The following is a 14,586-nucleotide window of genomic DNA, read 5'->3' on the forward strand; positions in this document are numbered from 1 at the left end:
AGGTGCAGGTCACTGTGACAATGTATAAAATGACGATTACGTGTATATGAAACATTAAGTGGGTCTCCTACTTAGACTTGTGTCCACTCCTCAGGATGGTTCAGTGTGCATATTAAATATTAAAAGAAAACTCTGAAAAGAACTCAAACTGTGAAACATTGTCGTTTCCAAGTTTTTGGGTATGGAATACTCAAGAGACAGAAATCATTTTCCCGGGTTTAGATTCAGACCTAGACTGAATCCTAGCTGAAGACAGTGATACTAAACATCTGTTGGGCTGGGGTTCATCTCCGTTCTCAGAGAGCCCCCTGATAAAGTTAGATGCATAAGACAGGCCCACGAAGAACTCCAAGCCTAGACATTATGGTGATGAAGCCAGCAGTGATCCAGTGTGCATGTGAGCAAGACAGACGATGCCTCCGTCACCCTGGCTTCCGTCTGGAGATGATACCAGATCCTCCTCAAAGGACAGATGAGTTACCAGGAGCCACATGCTCAGGACAAGACTTGGCACCTGGTCCCCAGGAAGTCTGTACCACCAACTGAAGGTTCCAGTATCGTTCTTCACTTTTCCCTGATGTGGACTAATCCTTATACTGTGCAAAAATATGTTACTGTGATTGGTTTAAAAAGAAACTAAACAGCCAATAGCTAGGCAGGGGGAGGACTTCTAGACAGAGAGAGCTCTGAGAAGAAGAAAGGCGGAGTCACCAGCTGGTAAAGGAAGCAAGACATGCAGGAGGAGAGGGGAAAGCCAGGAGCCAAGCAACGGCATGTAGATGAACCGAAATGGGTTAGCTGAAGATATAAGAGCTAGTTAGAAAGAAGCCTAAGCTAAGACCAAGCTTTTATAATTAATAATAAGTCTCTGCGTCACTTTTTATGAGCTGGTGGCTCAAAAGAAAGCTGACTCCAATTCCCACAATATAGAGAGAATTTGAAATAAAACTTTTTAAAAAATTATGAAGAGTAGTTCCTTAGAGTCAAGCATCATCTTCTCCCAGCCTGTTTCCCATCTCTTGGCGCATCCTTCCCTGCCTTTTTTCTCCTTTTAGACAGTCTGTCCACAAATCTCATGAGGCCTTAATTTTGCCTCTTGAATCAGCAAAGGTGACCTCAAATTCAAGTCCTATTTCATCCTCTCAAGTGCTGGGATAATAGGTGTGTGCCACCCCACCTGACAGAAGCATTTGAATTTGCTTCTGTTTATTGGATAAGGGGTCTTGAGTAGCCCAGGGTGCCCATCCACTCACTAGGTAACCAAAGCCAGCCTTCCATCCCTGATCCCTCCCAAATGTGGGGATTCCAGGTGTGCGGACACCAGCTAGCATCATTAAAATGTAAATCTCAGGGCGATCTGTTAATTCTATAGTTTGCATCTTCCATCCTTCTCCGGGGGGTGGGTGGGGGCAGCCATGATTCGTATCAAAATACTTCACCAACACTGTCTTAAACAAAAAGCTGCTATTAATCATGAAATAAAATAGCCATTTAGAGCCTTCTGAGTCACTTACAAACAAATAAAACTTACTGCTCCACCGCCCCCCTGCCCTTAGCTCAGCAACTCAGTTTAGTTTTACAGCAGATGGATGAAAATGGAGCTCCATTAGCAGATGAGACCCAGCTCTGAAACAAGGACTGACTTAAGAGAGTCATTCATCACCGACTCAGGAGGGTCCCACCCAGTGTCAGTAAAAGCTTAGCTGACTCGGGCCAACACTTGACTGCCCGGCTGTGGTGGGAGAGCAGGACCGCACACCCACGGGGGCCTCTTCTGCAGGGTCTCCTCACCAGGAGGGAGCTGATTAAACAGAGGGGGAACATCAGAAGGAAGGGGGGTCAGTGTGCTCCCAACTGCTGCTCTGTGCTGGGCCAGCAGGACCTGGGTGTCCACGTTTTACTGTGTGTATGTGTGTCTGTCTGTCTACTGTGTGTGTGTGTGTAGATAGATAGATAGATAGATAGATAGATAGATAGATAGATAGACAGACAGATAGATAGATAGGATGGATGGATACATACATACACACACAGATAGATAACTGTAGATATAATGTTTGTGTTTTATTCCCTTGCTGTGTACAGATACTCTGCTTCTAGGCTTGGCTCTCGGGGCTGGCTCCTTTGCTCCATCAACGATCCCACTTTCCTGCACCAATTTTAGCACATGCTAAATTCTATCAGCGATGCTCCCATCCCAGTGGCTGCCCACATGCCCTGCCTACTTGTTTCCTAAAACACTGAAGATCTACTTTGCCTTGATACTAGAAGCAAACCTAAGAGGCAGTGACTTGGTATGGTTGACAAGAGATACAGGATTTTTTGGCGGGTGGGGTGGGGTAGGGGATACAGGATGTTTTGTAAAGATCATCAGGTGGGTTTGTCATATTCCAAGTGGGTGTGGTGGCACACTTCTATAATCACAGAATTTGGGGGGTAGAGGCTGGGTTGTCGGGAGTTCAAGGTCATTCTCAACTTCAGAAGAGAGTATGAGGCTAAGACCTTACCTTAAGGTGTTAGAAACATCGTCATGGATAACAAAACACAGTAGACAACAACAGCAATAATAGAGTACTATGTGTCACTCACAGCTTTGAATGCTTCATATATGGCAGCTACTTAGTAACTCGCACAAAAATGCTTCATTCAAATATAAGAATTTAGTGTCAAAGTGAACAGCTATCTGGGTTTAAGTCTGATTTTCTTATTGATCTCTCTTAACCAAGGACACCGACAGAGAGACAAGGACCTGCCCCTGCAGCCAAACCTTACAAAAATTCTATGTAACGAGCGACAGAAGTTAGAGGCGTCTACGGTACTCATCAATGGTAATAGTAACTTATGGAGGGAGAGTCCCCGCCTCAGGAGTCCTAGTTTGCTATACGTAAGAACACGTGTGCAGAGAGACTGTCGGAATTCATCAAAGGACCAAGTTCATTTCAGTTCTGTTGTTCTCGTTCCCAGGTGCCTGTAAAGTAGCAGAGATCCACAGGGACAAAGATGACAGAAGAGATAACAACCAGGCTTTTGTCAACAAGAAGACAAAAGCAAAGCAAAGCAGATTAACCAGTCAATGGAGATCCACTCAACAGACAACGGAGAGCAAAATGCCGGTCACCCAGGAGTGAGCAGTGAGGTAACTGCAGGTACACATGGCACGATCTCAAAAGGGTCAGAATTCGGTGGCACCAGTCACACCAGGAGTCTCGGCAGGTTGCAGCACACACTCTGTGGTTCTATCTAGCATAGCCAGACAGAGCTAACACCAGAAAGAGTGGGTGGGATGAACTGGAAGTTTACACACACAGGGGACCAAAAGAACACATGCGTGATGACCTCCCATTCTCTGCCCGCTCTCCCAGGAAGCTGACAGACTTACACAACCACTTCTGGGGATTCTGCCTAGCCAGGCCAAAAGATAGGCTGGTATTAACCTAGTGGTGTCCCAATAATACGCGTATGTGGGTCACCTTCTCCTGGGGAAGTCCAAAGATGACACAGGATTCCCAACCAGTGCCTTAGGCTCTGTTAACTTGAAATGGGGACACAGGGGCACAGATCACCAGGTATTTGAGTGGAAAGAACAGAGCGTAAAACAGAAACAAAAATAGAGGTGCGTCAGAAATCCCAGCACTTGAGAAGCTGGGAGAGGAGGAATCCAAGTTCAAGGCCAGTCTAGGTTACACAGTGAAACCTTGTCTCGAAAATATCAACAAGAAGAAAATGGTTTGTGTGGGGAGAGAGAGAGGAAGGGAGGGGAGGGTGGAGTGAGGAATAACTCACCAAGAATGACTGAAAATGTCATGTAGGAATCTATTGTTTTATACTATTTCTAGAAAGGAGTATAACTGGGGTCATCCCACGTTGGGGATAATGCTCTTCCTAGAAGCCATAGGTCCAGTGCAAGCTGTAAGATACTTCCCCACAAGATGTCTGTCAGTCGTAGAGAGTCCCAAGCAGCACAGGCCACTGCCCTTGCTCTTAGTTGCCTACCACACGTTGATGGTTAGAGCCTCTTGCAGAAGACACTGTAGAGTTTGGTCAAAGATATGGAGACATCCAGTTGGTACTAAGCAAGAAGGTTCCTGCTGGCAACCTTCCACAGGACTAGAAGAAGCTATGAACTCTGTGGTCAAGATAGGCCTCTAGGTGCGATAGTGTCGATAAACATTATAGAGGTAGACAATTATTTCTGAGTGGACTGATGGATCTGGGAGGAGGAGGGAGGGAGCACAAGCAAGTTCTATTACATGAAATTCTCCAAGAATTATTACAAGTGTCACATGAAACATATCAACAAGCTGGGCAGTAGTGAGTGGCGTATGCCTTTAACAACAACAACAAATCAACTGGCTGAGGAGCTGGCTCCGCTGGTACAGTGCCTGTTGCGCTAACGTAGGTGCTGGACCTTAGGTTCCCAGCACCACCCAAAAAACAGACAGTCATGGCAGAATGGCAGATGGCCTATACCCCAGCACTCTGGGGCAGAGGCAGGGTATGCTGGTAGGCTTCTTTCTCTCTCTCTTTCTCTCTGTCTCTCTGTGATGTGAAGTTGGTCAAAGAAGCCCTTCCCTTTCAAGATATTTTTAGTCATGGTGTTTGAGCACAACAACAAAGACCAAATTACAGCACAGAGGAGAAGCTGGCTAGCCAGACAAGGCGAATCTGTGTCAACTCTGGGTTCAGCAAGAGACCCTGCCTCAGTAAAAGTGGCAAGCAAGGAAGATACTGATGTCCAACTCCGCCCTCCGCTCACATGCGCACACACACAAGAACTTGGACACACGTGTGCCCACAAACATGTGATGGATATGCATGTGGATGTGTATACACACTAACATAAAAACAGAAAGATAAAAGTCAACGACAAAGATGAACAAAACCCACCAAAGTAAAACTCAGTAGCAGCGTTAGAAGGGAAGGTGTGGGATGGCCCCCAAACAGGAACTTAAAAAACAGGTTAAAAAATAAAGAGCCAAGATAAGAAAATATGATAGCACCAGCCAACCTTCTAATGACTGTTTCTGGAGGGGGAAAAAAAAAACAAACCACCCCACATACCCCTTCCTAGGATGGAAGGAAATGAATCTGCAAGCTGACGGGGACATTCCAGATGGAGTACAGTACTCTGACCACACAGAACCTGGGGACTGAATGTTCACAGAGGACAAAACCAAGAAATGAACTCACACCAAGACTAAAGCTATAAATGTTGTGGTCACACACACAATGGAGCGATGCCTTCCAGGTCCTGTGGGAAACCAGGTCTAATCTAAACCCTACCCCGGGGAAATGGGAAAAATATCTCTTAGACATTCAAAATCTCAAAAACCAAAACAAAAAACTTACTCTTCTCTTCCCATCTCTCAGGAAGCGATTCGCAATTTCCCCCCAGTGAATCCAGAGAATAAACTATGAAAGAGGAAGGTGAGGCTAATATGCAGGGGAGAGGCGGAGGGCAGCAGGGGACAAGGGGCAGCTGGCACCCAGGTGTCACTAGCAGGTGGGCAGTTCCAGGAGATCCAGCTTCAAGGGTTCTAACACTAATTACAAGCAGAACCACTTTCGGTACCCCGAGGACATTGCATATACAAGGTACACAGACATACAAGCAAGCAAAACACTCCTACACATAAAAATAAATAAATCTGAGGAGGAATCAGTGAGAGGACTTGAAAGAATTCACCTCTCTAGCATAGAGAAAAAGACCAAAAATACACCAGAGAGGCCGAGGCATCGTGGAGCTATTGCATTCTTGATGGCATACATAAGCAATAATAACCCTGACAAAATTTACAGAAAGCGTCACTGGAGAAACGACGGCACAGAGGAAAAGTGAGCAGGGAATAACAAGGACACATGGAGTCACATTTGCGTCCTTCCGCTTGTGCGGTTCCTCAACTGCACCTCACCGCACCACGCTCTCAAGACTCGCTTTTCATGGGCGATTTCTTTTCTAAAGGCAGGAATGCTAAGTTTTGGTTATGCACTGTGGAGGCAAAACAGAAGACCCCATTAGTGAGCAAAATGTTACGATGACTACCCACACTCGGTCTTCTTTTTAAACAATGCATTTTAGAACTCTTTAGCATAGACTTTGCAGTTAGTCCAGCCCCATGTCCAGCACAGCCCCGGGTCCTCAGCGCCTGGAAATGATGACAAATGAGCTGGGTGGCGGTTTACTTCCAGCCAGCCTTGATGGCTTAAGAGTGTCTGCTGAAGAGAGAGGGGTCTGTGTATACAGCTGGCGTGTAAATGTTTTCTTACTGCGCTTTTCTCCAGCAATTAAGGTTCCGCCCCCAAAGCAAGGAGGTGAAAGAATCCATTCAAGAACACAAATAAGATATTTTCCCCTGATGCCGAGAACTGAATTCGGGGCCCTCTGCACACTAAACACGCGCTCAACCACTGAGCTCCGTGCTCAGCCACGACACAGGTTAAAGTTGACAGCGCACTGAACCAAACTGGAATCTAAGCTTTGGTTGCCTCGCTTGTATCAGAGCAATTGCTTCGTGGACTTTATTTACTTTATTCAAGTAAAGCGAATCTTCAAGGAAATGCACTGGGGCCTTCTTCTGGCTCACTGTGTGGTTTTGACCAAGTCAACTCCATTCTCTGATCTCACCTTGCTCTTTTGTAAAAAGAAGAGTGAGTCCCAGTCTCTTTAACATCTAGAAATCCTACTGTACAGCACTTATTAATTGTTATTATTGTGCTTTTGATGTGGGAAGGCACACACCACAGCACATACATGAATAAGGCGACTTAGATTACTTCCATTTTTTATGTGGATCCTGGAGACCAAACTCAGGGCTTCCGACTTGTGCAGAAATCTCCTTAGCCCACTGAGCCACTCTGAAAACCTATACTTTTCTGAAGATTTGTTTTTATTTTTCTAATGCATGTGTGCATGCATGTGTGTGTGGAGGCATGCGTGCATGCATGTGTGTGTGGAGGCATGCGTGCATGCATGTGTGTGTGGAGGCATGTGTGAATGCATGTGTGTGTGGAGGCATGCGCGCATGCATGTGTGTGTGGAGGTATGTGTGTGTGTGTAAGTGCAGGTGCTCCCGGGGGCCAGAAGAGAACATCTGGTTTCCTGGACCTGGTGTGACATGCAGACAGATGTGGGAATCAAAATGTGAATCCTCCACAGGAAAAGTCCATGTTCTTACCCACAGCGCAACCTTTCCAGTTCCCCAGAATCTTACCTTAGGCCAGTGCTTCCAGCTGAAACTCAATGTGACCCTTACAATGCAATTTTAAATGATTTTATGTCCAGAATAAAAAGAAGTGGAGAGAAACAAAGTTGAAAGTACTTTTAATAAAACAACCTGCTTAGCCCCATTAATTGAAATTTGTGTCATTTAAACATAAAATCAATAGGAAGTTATTAATGATTTTTTTAAAATTTAATTTTAGTTTTTTTTTTTCAAGACAGGGTCTCACGACGTTGCTGTGGCTGTCCTTGAGCCCATTCTGTATACCAGACTGTCCTTGAACTTGAACCCACTCTGTGAAGCAGGCCGTCCTTTAACTCACAGAGATCCACCTCCCTCTGCCTCCCAAGTGCTGGAATTAAAGGCATGGGTCACTACAACCAGTTGACATATTTTAGTTTTATTGTCAAAATTTTGGGGACCTGAGGATAATTTATTCTCACAGTGGAGCTCAATGAAGATTACTAAGTGCCGTCCGCCACCAGTGGTCTCGTGATGGAGAGCACAGCTTCATTCCTGCCTCTAAGAGAAAATGCTCATTCACCAGCAGCAACCAGCAGCCACTGTATTCTCTTATCTGTCACTCCAGCCGCAAGCAGAGACACCACATGCTTCATCCGCAGGCTTAACTTTACAACACTGTCCTAAAGTCCAGAGTCACCTTGGGACACCTGGAGTAGACAGGCTGGCTTCTGGCTGCAGCCTCCCTCCTACTCCAGGCCTGTAGCACCCTATGACCTCATTCAGGGACACCATTTGGCCACTGCGGCTGCAGCATGTGATGCCTGGTATCAGCGTCAGCCAAGGCAGGTACACATCAAAGGAGGAAGTGCTTGAAATGGGGTCATCCATCCAGGGAGAGTTCCAGAAGGGCTGGCATCTGTTCCTTCAACACTAGCCACTATCCTTTGACATCAAACTTCTCCCCAACCCAGAGGATTGCAGAGAGGCATTGCAGCAGGCCTGGACACAGGCAAGGAGTCCCTGCGTGTATATTCGAGCAGAGTCTTGAGCAATCACAGGCCCAGGGCTCTCCACTTCCTTTTCCAGCTGGGCTCTGTCCAGGAGAGAAACCACTGTCCTGTCTCTGGATGCACATACACATTTAAGATCCAGACCAGCAAGACAGGTGCAGGGGCACACACCTGGAATCCCAGCACTAGGGGAGATTGAGCCAGGAGGTAGCTCCAAGTTCAAAGTCGGCCTGCTCTGTACAGTGAGTACCAGGGCCAGCCAGGGCTATACAACTATATGGTCTCAAAAGAATAAAATTACAGTAAGATGTCAAGCCCCTCTACACAAGCACTGAGGGTCTATAAAAAGTATTCTATTAGTATTCTTAAACATAGCAGGGAATGGTTGGGGACATCATCCTAGTGGTGGAGCGCTTGTCCAGCATGTGTGAGTCTTGAGTTCAATTCATAGTGTGTGTGTGTATATACACACACACACACACACACACACACACACACAAAGAATCTTTCTCCCAATGAAGCCCTGGCTTTTATTTTAGAATTATGGCAGTAATCTGTGCTACTTTTCAACTATTTGATACTTAATAGAATTCTATTAAGTATTTAATTAGGCAAAATTGGAAAAACAAACAAACTTCTATTTAGTAATACAGATTTTTCACTAAGGGAAAGACTGCAAAACATGGGGTTCGGGCACGGAAACTGATATGGAAAGACCAGAAAGGACAGCTTCACAGTGCCTCCCCTAAGGAAGTCATGCTTGGTGCTGACCAAAGCTTAAGGTCTGGGATAATATGAAGACCAACCAAACTGCAGGTCTCCTTAAAAACAAACAAACAAACCAACAAACCAACAAACCCAGAAACCCAGCCTGTGCTCACATCCCAGCATTGCTTCCCTGTTGTGCCAGTTTCTGGTTTGCTTTCTGCTGTGATAAAACACAAGAAAACCAACCCAAGGGAGGAAAGGGCCTATTTCACTTACACTTCCAGCTCTCAGCCCATCATAGAGGGAAGCCGGGCAAGGCACTGAAGCAGGAATCCTGCTTGTTGGCTCGCTCGATGGCTCACTTAGGCTCGTACACAGCTAGCTTCCTTATTAGGCAGACCAGACTCCCTTGCCCAGGGAATGGTCCTGCCCATAGTGGGCTGGGCCCTCCTATACCAATTAACAATGCAGAAAATTCCTCAAGACATTCCCACAGACCAAACAGATAAGGAAAATCACTTGATTGAGCCTTTGCAAGTGAACCTAGGCTGCTTCAAGGTGACAGTTAGTGCTAACTAGGGCAGCCTCCAATCCTCCCTTGCCGGCGGGCGGGCGATGTGGTCACCTTTTGAAGCCAATGGCTATAATTATGCAATGGTGCCTGCTAAAGCAAGAGCCAAAATTAGACGCCAGGCACAGAAGGCATGCTATTGGCAGCCTCATTCATCCCGTTCTCAAGTTCTCAGAAAACTCCAACGTCCAGAGTTACTCAAGAGTTTAAGCTGGAGGACTGTGACGAGCGAGCGACCCGACTAAAAAAAGAAACAGAGCCTAATGCAAACTGAATGCAAGGCTGCGCGCGACACGCTGGGAGCCAAGAAAGCGGCTCGGTGGCTTAGTGACACACTTCTACTCTGCTCGGAAGATATGTGGAGCTTGATGGATCCAGCCTTTCCGAAAGAGGGACATATGGTGAGGGAAAAACACTTGTCCTGTCACGACGGTTACTCATGACAATGGTGGCAAAACTGGTGCCTGGAGACCGATGAACTTCACTCCGTAATCGATTAGGCAAACACTTAGCAAGCAACTCCTCGGGGGCGGGAGTTCTTGGAGGCGCCAGAGGGACAGGCGATTAATAAATAAACAAATACATCAGCAGGTAAAATAAAAACTACATCCAAGGGTGATGTTATAGAGGGTGTTGCAGTTTGAATGTGCAATGTCCCTCACTCAGCTCGCAGTCCATGTATTTGAAGAGTTGGTTTACGGTTGGAGGCACTGTTTTGGGGGGCTGTGGATCTTTAGGAGGTGGGCCTGACTGGCAAAAACAGGGTGTTGACCTATACAGGTTACATCTAGTCCCAGCCTACGTCTCTGCCTCCTTATTAGCAGCACCATGTGAACAGTGGCCTGCCACCAACTCCAGCTACTACAACTGGGAAGCTCCTGCTGGCAGGCTTTCCTCACCATGATGAACTGAGACTTGCTGAAACTGTGACCCAAAAGAAATCCTTCCTCCCTTAAGCTGCTGTGTCAGGTATCTGTGTGTGTCGGGGGAAACATCACGGAAGGAGCATTGGCAGCATTAGGGTGGGCACTAGTTTTAAAGGCTTCGCACTTGTGCACATTTCCAGGGGAAGAGAAGAGAGTGGGCCAGGGGGCACTGGCAACCAATACCCCGCATATACAGAGAAGTGCAAAGGCCAGGATGTCTGGCAGGTAAGGAGCTGCTCGGTCCAACACTGACGTCATGTTCTAATGGACTTGCTGCTAACAGGCTCCCCAGAATCCTTTATGCGTTTACCCCGCTTCTTCCCTTCTCTTTATCCCTACTTTACAGGAATTCTCTCAAGTCATAATCATACCACATCAGGCCACCCACTTAAAATTCTCACTGAAAAAGTTAAACAGCCTTTACAATGGCGTATGCACCCCCTACCCTACTGCCTTTCCAGCTCACGCTCTGCCCATCAGTCACTGGAGACACACTCCCTTCTTATCCAGTCCTTTTAACCCCGGCGACCAAGTTCTCACCTTGGGGATTTAACTGCTCTCCCTGCCTGCAGTCCCTGAACCCAGCCAGCCTCAGTGGCTCTCACTCTGCTTTAGACAGTGTCCTCACGGAGATTTGACATCCTGGTGTAAGTAGCACAGACAGATGAAGATGCAGCCGCACAAACTCATGGGGAGGCAAGGCCTGGCCCCACACACCCAGCAATGTTCCTGTGATACCCAGCACCCTCTCTCTCCGCTGCCCCTTGCTCTGTCTTGGGCTTGGGAAGGGGTTTGGTGGGGGTGGGGTGGGAAGATGGCAATAAAGTGGGAATTTAAAATTAAACAAGATCTCACGTGTGTGCATGCTTCCCCGCTAATCATAGGCAGCAAATGTCCATTCTGCTATTAAAAAGGAAAAACCACTCCATTCTGACTTGACTTTGCATGTTTTCCCCACTTTTGTAAGGAAACCACTTCCCACAAATCACCCCTTATCCTTCGTAAATGTTCAGTTCTCTGGTCTTACCAGAAATTTTGCACTGGCAGAACTTAGACAAGACAACAGAAAACAAACAAACAAACCCTTCTTCCCCTCACTGTTGCCCTCCAGCTTCTAGATTATATATAGTCTGTCCACCAGAGAACCTTCCACAATCACTGTCTTCCACGTGTCAACCCACGACAATCACTCCTGCTACAGAAACTGTCCCCCATGGACTGGGGATACAGTTAATCGGCAGGGTGCTTATCTGCATGCACCAACACCATATAGACCAGGTCTGGTGATGAATACCTTCGATTCCAACATTTAGGTGGAGGAGGAAGGAGGAACAGAAAAATCAAGGTTATCCTCAACTATATCAGAGACAGCCCGGCCTATATGACATCCCGGAGAGAAGGGTGAAGGGGAGTGGGGATTAACCAAGCGTCACCTGGGTTTCTTGTGACTTCCTTACTCACGGAAGCTAAAGACACCTTCTGAGGCCCTTGTCTCACTGCTGGGTTGGGCAGGATGATTCACTGTGTCTTCAGATTGTCCTTTCTCAGTCTTTCAAGGACAAGCCTGTATCCTCTCACAGTGATGCCTTATTCTCGCCCCTCAGGGAGCTGTCCTTCTTGCTCTCCATTCTGCACTTCTTCACCTGAGCGCTGGTCTCGCCCTCCTGTAGAGTCTGGGTATGAAGCATCCCACAGAGGCGCATCCATCTGTCAAAGGTCTCCATCCATCCACAGAAAGGTGCTTGGATGTGGGTGGGGACTTCCTCAGTGGGCTATGAAGACGACTTGGCTAGGTCCATCTTTGGAGGGTCTGTCTTGCTTTGCCCCTTCTTGTCTGTTTCTATGCTCTCATGGGATGAACACCTCTGCTCTGCCTACATGCTCTCTGCCATGGTGCTCATCACCTTATGCCCAAGGCGGGAGGACCAAGAACACCAGACGGAGGCCGTGAGCCAGAATAATTTTTTTCACGTTTGAATCATTACTCACAAGGATTTACCTAGGGACAGTCTCGCTCACATGTCTGATATCCCTCGAACAGTCCGTCTCATTCACCTAGTAGGCACAGTCTTATCTACAACTGGTCTGCTCTCAGCTGAATGACTGTATTCACTGCTGCCACCACTGAGAGACTTCTAAATGCACTTCTTGGGGCCACTTAAATTTCTTCTATGGTGTCATGTAACTTTCCTGAGGAGATCTAAACTCTTTAGGGTGGAATGCCCTGGGCCCTTCAAAATCCCGCTCCTACCGCTTCTGCAGCCAGCAGGAGAGCTCTACACACGTGTATCACCCGTGTTTTCCTTACACATGCGATAACTTAGTTGCCCTCTTACACTGGTGTACTTGAGGTTATCTTATTTAAACACATATACGCCAACATAACGTATTTTTTGGATACTGTGGCTGTAAGTTATTTCTTGAGAATTTACCCACATCTAGAGGATGGAGATGTAGCTCCCAGGTTCAAACACTAGCAAGAAGAGAGGCAAAGAGGGAGGAGTGGGGAGGGAAGAGGAGGCAGGGAAGGAGGAGATAAAGTATAACAGGGATAGAAGGAGAGAGGGGATAGGTAGAGAGAACCAAGAAGAAAGGCTATCTCATGAGCATACACCAAGAATCCCAGAGTTTAGGAAGTGACATCAGGAGGATCAGCGATTCAAGATCGTCCTTGGCTACACAGTGAGTCTGAGGCTAGCCTGTACTGCATGAAGCCCTGTCTTAAAAAGAAAATCCGTCTGACTCTGAGCCTGTTCCCTTGCCACCTATGTAATAGAGTAGTGCCACACTGCCCAGAGGGCCCAAGTCCCTGTCTTTCTATGGCACCAGTGAACATCCTACCACACAGAGTCCATGAAACAAAACATAAAAACCCTTCATCACAAGTGGGAGAAAAACACAAATACATACGTGCACTGCCTATCATGAGCAAAAGAAGAAGCCGTATCCCACCCAGTAGACAACAGACATGTTCCAGCTCAATGCAAACTCTTCTGAGGCAAGATGATTTCTTTTTCTCTGTTGAAAGCACTGGGAGTAGACGGGCTGATTAACCATCTGTTCACTCTGACCCAAGAGCAACCCTTGTGTAAGACAAACCAGAAGGCTCCAGGTTCACTGCGAACAGATTGGCGAAGCCAACGAGGGCACTTGGTGCAGACTCTGAGGACAGCCAGGCAGCACATCTACATTTCAGCGAATAACTTGACAGTCTGTCTTGACAGTTTCTTCTAGGTTACACTGAAACGCAGAACCACTGCGCCACGGCGAACATGTGTCATTTACAGCACACACAGCGTGTGAGAGCTACACAGCATAAAACATGTAAACATCAAGCATGTGGAGGCCAGCCGATGCCTACCTGGAGGGCGGGGTCTACTGCTATGCCTCGGGCTCTTACACGGATCCTGTCTTACCCCTTCCATGAGATTAACACAGAAGGAACACCCATCCAATCTGGGTCTTAAGAAGAAAGGAAGGTTTTTAAAAGGTGCTGTGCACACCTGTGGACCTAGCATGTGGGAAGTTCTGGGTTGTGTGGTGAGATCTGTCTCCAAACGAAAACAGGAAGTGAAATGGCAGCGTAAAGCTAGACTCGCCTTGGTCGATTTTCACAGAACTCAACAGGCTGAATGTTCACAAGGCAAGGGGCAGGGAAGGGGGAGGGGACAGTGGTCAAAGAATGAGGCGGGGGCCCTTTTGTTGCCAAAGCAAAGACCAATCAGAAACATAATACAGATACGTAAATCTAAAGTATTAACATAAAACTTATGCTATGTCAATAAAACGTTTATCTAGATTCTATATCTACATATTCAACAAGTACTTTATATTCATTAGGAGAACTACAGAGACGGGTTATGCAGCAGAACTGACATCCACATTGCCATCTGATTCCACGGTCCCATCTGTCTCTAGAAAATATGCAGAAAAACCATGGCCTATTTGGTTCCATGTGGTAAAACAGAAACCAAAGAGCAAAGAGACACCGAGATCAGGTGAAGAGCGAGTGATTCCTGGCACAGGCCTGGATCAGTTACCTTCCTGTGGCTGTGATAAAACACCAGTGCTTGGGCAACAAATTAAAATGTATTATCTTTAAGTTCTCTACTCTTATTAGACAAATAGCAGAAGTGACTAAGGCTACTTGGGTTTCTTCTGTTATTGTTGTGTGTGTGTGTGTGTGT

At 46.7% G+C, this 14,586-nt stretch overlaps 1 protein-coding gene and 1 long non-coding RNA gene across 2 annotated transcripts in view; one reads left to right on the forward strand and one right to left on the reverse strand.

Moving 5' to 3' along the window:
* The window catches only part of Etv6 (ETS variant transcription factor 6), a 232,240-nt gene that overhangs the window by 89,889 nt on the left and 127,765 nt on the right, over positions 1-14,586 (reverse strand). The window lies entirely within an intron of this gene.
* LOC126489169 (uncharacterized) lies at positions 9,888-11,602 on the forward strand. Its single transcript, XR_007588876.1, has 3 exons — positions 9,888-10,442; positions 10,540-10,624; positions 10,972-11,602. It is a non-coding gene; the product is annotated as an uncharacterized lncRNA (long non-coding RNA).

Source organism: Alexandromys fortis, unplaced genomic scaffold (assembly GCF_014885135.2).
Source record: "Alexandromys fortis isolate MF-2015 unplaced genomic scaffold, M_Fortis_MF-2015_v1.1 scaffold_223, whole genome shotgun sequence".
In the NCBI taxonomy this organism is placed as follows: Eukaryota; Metazoa; Chordata; class Mammalia; order Rodentia; family Cricetidae; genus Alexandromys; species Alexandromys fortis.